Source organism: Somniosus microcephalus, unplaced genomic scaffold, assembly GCF_052327205.1.
Source record: "Somniosus microcephalus isolate GS21.2 unplaced genomic scaffold, FLI_Smic_1.0 scaffold46, whole genome shotgun sequence".
Taxonomy (NCBI): domain Eukaryota; kingdom Metazoa; phylum Chordata; class Chondrichthyes; order Squaliformes; family Somniosidae; genus Somniosus; species Somniosus microcephalus.
In genome coordinates this window covers 558,331-562,737 of record NW_028225233.1, presented here as the reverse complement: position 1 = coordinate 562,737, position 4,407 = coordinate 558,331, and the positions used below count along the sequence as shown (strand labels likewise).

General features: G+C 42.8%; 1 non-coding gene across 1 annotated transcript; it reads right to left on the bottom strand.

Moving 5' to 3' along the window:
- Window positions 1-3,715: 3,715 nt before the first annotated feature.
- Window positions 3,716-3,787, bottom strand: trnag-ucc (transfer RNA glycine (anticodon UCC)). Its single transcript has one exon. It is a non-coding gene; the product is annotated as a tRNA-Gly (tRNA).
- Between the last annotated feature and the right edge of the window lie 620 nt (window positions 3,788-4,407).

The window sequence follows — 4,407 nt, the reverse complement described above, 5'->3', positions numbered from 1 at the left end:
TGAGAGACCATGCCTTCTTGCTGTTTTTTGTAAGATCTGTTGTCTCTATCATGGTGTTCCAGGTGTTTTGACGTTCTTGAGAGATACTTAACATCACCCTCCCACCGGTAGATATTGTTTCCTCTGAGAAGGGGTCAGATTCAAACATTGAGACATACTCCCAGTAGAGCTCAGCATTCTCCTTGGTGAGACCAGGGATGTAGTGTACTCTGCAACCTCGGGGGATCTTCCTTCTAGCTGTTTTTTGGACAGCTTTTGCAAAGAGGTTGCAGTGCTCAGGTAGTGGTTTAATGCGTTTAACCTTGCGGTCAAGTGCTCGTGTGAAACCGTTCCAATCGGCCTTCTTGAAGTTGAAGCGCCTTTTGAATGGTACGATGGTTGGTAACACTGCTGCATTTGCCTGGATGCCAATAGTACGGTGTTGTGTCTGTGGTGTTGGGTCTGTGACAAGCATCTTGCAGAGGCCAGCGATGTCGTTGCTGGCAATGGCAAGATCTGGATTATATCTACATTTCTAGCGGGCACTGTGGAAGGCGGCTGGCAATTTAGGATCGTGGATGAGACTAAGCTGGTTCGTGTCCATCCATTCTTCGACTGCTTCTCCATCGTTGTTAGTCTCCTTGTACCACCATTGGGTACTGTGGCTATTAAAGTCTCCAATGATGATCTGTGGTTTATTGTGCAGGTTGGGTACAGTGTTAGAGAAGCTGAAATCTGTGCCAGGTGGCTTGTACACTGAGGTCACTACTACTTTGCTCAGCTCTACGGTTAGAATTTCGATGTTGTCCTCCTCTGTTTTAGAAGTGGCTTCTACAACTGAGGGGGAGGCGAGGGTTGTATTTTAGCGCATGATCAGATTTCTTTTTATCACACTTAAATCAACAAAAATGTGATCGTTTTACAAATCGCTTTTATCATTCATTAAATGGGCCTCATTAAGACGATGTTAATTATCATCCGAATTACTGATAAACCGAGTGTGTGACCCGCACACTGGAGTGGGAGTTCCTGAAGAGGTTTACACATTCCGTCAAATGAGATTTTATTTTCACCCACAGGGTGGTTGGGGTCTGGAATTATTTTGCCTGAAAGGGTGTTAGAGACAGAAACCTTCATCACATTTAATAAAAGAACTTGGATATGACCATAAGTGCCGTAAACTGCAAGACAACGGACCAAGAGCTGTAAAGTGCGATTTGGCTTTATAGATTGTTTATGGCCGACAGACACGATGGGCCGAATGGCCTCCTTTTGTGCCGTAGCATTCTATAATACTATACATCGCAGAGACAGAGAGCTATAGAGTAAAGACACACTCACATACTAGACCCTAAGAAATACACAGTAACTCTCAGTCAGATCCCAGAAAGTGTCAGATATAGAGTAAAATCAACACCCACATAAATCCCAGACCAGAAATTGAGTTACAGAAGTGCCGCTACCGGCAAGGCTACGGCCGGCAGAGATGAAGGGTCGAATAACCTCCTTCTATGCCGTAAATGTCTACGATTCAACGACTGAAGGCCATTCGACCCATCGTGCGTATGCTGATTTATAACACCTCCACACCTAAATTTGATCTTGTAATTAAATATAGATCTTCACCGATCACAATGTAAATCGTCAATCTATCCCCGCTCCCAGGTCACTGCTCTCTCTGTGAGGTGGTGAGTGGCTCTTAAAAGAGCCTTTGTGTTGTGTTTGGTTGAAAGAGTCGAGTTGTTCTGCCGCCGAATCCATAGAGTGCGGCCCTGCCGTTTCAGAGCGTACACCACATGCATGGCAGTGACCGTCTTGCGCTTGGCGTGCTCAGTGCAGGTGACCGCATCCCTGTTTTACTCTGTATCTGTTAGTGTCTGTTATGTGAGTGTCGGTTTTACTCTGTATCTGTTAGTGTCTGGTATGTGAGTGTGTCTTTCACTCTGTATCTGTTAGTCTCTGGTATCTGAGTGTCGGTTTTATTCTATAGCAAATGTTCCCTTTAAGCTGCCGGTCCTGTGCAGCAGATCCTACGATGTTCTAATGGCAACAACTGCACATGCATGTTAATCTGAATGGGTCGCGCAGCCCCCACAAAAAATAGTCTCTGGGAATTGAGTGTGGGTTTTACTCTGTATCTGTCTGTCTCTGGTATTTAAGTGTGGATTTCACACTGTATCAGTAAATCTCTGGGAAGTGAGTGTGATATTTACTCTGTACCTGTATGTCTCTGGTATGTGACTGTGGGCTTTATTCTGTACCTTTCAATTTCATCGATGTGAGTGTGGCTTTCTCTCTGTCCCTGACAGTCTCTGGTGTGTGAGTGCGGGTTTTACTGTGTGTTGTTCAGTCTCTGGTAGCTGAGTGTGGGTTTTATTCTGTATTAATCTGACTCTGGTATGTGTGTGTGTGTGTGTGTGTTTTACTTTATATGATTGAAAATACGGAATTTTTTAGAAGGTGAAAGCCCAGTAAATGTTCGTATTCAGAGGGATTTGTGTCTCCTCGTACATGAATCACAGAAAGTTAACAGCAATCAATTGGGAATTAAATTTTATATTTGCCCTTATTGCAAGTGGTTGGAGTATAAGTGTATGGTAGTGTTGGTTCAATTTATAGGTCTGGGATGAGCAGAAATGTATTCACTCGGAGGGTTATGAATCTTTTCAATTCTACCCCAGAGGGCTGTGGATGCTCAGTCGGTGGATATATTCAAGACTGAGGTATATAGATTTTTGGGCACTTAGTGTATCGTATCAACAGAATCAATTTCTGCTAATTGCATGTGGGGTTCACTCTAACTGTCAATCCCTGGTGTCTGAGTGTATGTTTTACACTGTGTCTGTCAATCTTTGGTATATGAATGTGGGTTCTACTCTATACCCGTCGTTCTCTGGTATATTAGTATAGTTTTATCTGTACCAGACATATTTATGATATGTGAGTATTCGTTTTACTTTCTAAGAACATTTGACTTTCGAGCAGGGGTTGGCCATACTGCCTCTCGAGCCTGCTCTGATATTCAATAAGATCATGGCTGACCTTCGAACTCAACTCGGATTTCCTGTCCTTTCCCGATATCCCTTAATTCCTCTGCAGTACAAGAATCTATATCAGCCTTAAACATAATCAACGACTGAGCATCCACTGCTCCTTGGGGCAGCGAATTCCAAATATTCACAACCCTCTGAGTGAAGAAATTCCTCCTTATCGGAGTCTTAAAAGGCCGGCCATTTCTCCGGAGCCTTTGCCCCATAGTTCTAGATTCTCCTGTGAGGGGAAACAATCTCTGAAATGTGAGTGTGAGTCTTACTCTTTACCTGCCAGTTTCTGCTCAATTGTGGGTGGCTTTTCATTGTACCTGTCAGTTTCTGGTATGAAAGAGAGGTTTTCACCCTGTACCTGTCAATTACTCGTAATTGCGTATGGGCTTTACTCTGTATCTGCCAGTTTCTGTCGTGCGAGTGTTAGTTTTGTTCTGTATCTGTCAATCTCTAATACATGACCTTCCCCTGCAGTATCCATGGCACTGTTTGTGACCTGAAATCTTCTCTCTTCTTTATCACCATTTTTACTGTTGTTTTAAAATTCCTTTTTAATTCTATGGGAGACGCATGGGATTCCATGGAAGATCAAAGTATTTTGTCAGTTGCAATGGACATTTTTCTCTTAAAATCCTGCTGCAACGTTCCACATGTCACTTCTGACCTGCGACGGGTATTAAAAGTACCTCGGTTGCGATGGCCGGGAATCGAACCCAGGTCAACTGCTTGGAAGGCAGCTATGCTCACCAATATACCACCATCGCTCATATATGTTAATTTATATATTTACGGACTATATCCTTCTTTTGGCTCCTAAGTGGGTCAAGTGAGAGAAACAGCACTCATTTTAATCAGAATGTCAGCACTATGCTGAGGCACTTTCCCTCCAATTAAAAATGGCCACTGTGAATAATTATATCGCTTGGATTGAGCCCTCACTCCGTTTATTTTTTTTAAATCCTTTATAGGTTAAAAATAATAATCCACAAAAATAAATTGAAAATCATTTTTATGGGAGAAGCAAATGGGCGATGATTTTTGTTGTTGTAAATTTTAGTGAAATGGCATTTGCTGGAAGGCATTAAACTGCGATAGGGTGACCTAAACTGTATCAACAGGAGCCTGGTTGCGATGCCGCGAATTCGAACACCAATCAGCTCGCTCGAAAGAGCAGCTACAATCACCACTGTCCCCCCATCGCTCTAATTTTAAAATGTAATCTTCTGTATTTACAGATCGCACGCAATGGGTCTTTGGAGCTTTAGTCAGGATGAGTAAAACACTTTGCAATCATTTCAATCTGAACATAAACAAGGTGTTCAGTTTATTTCTCTCCAATATAAACAGTTGCTGATGAATGGTTATCTTGTTGCACTACTGGCTG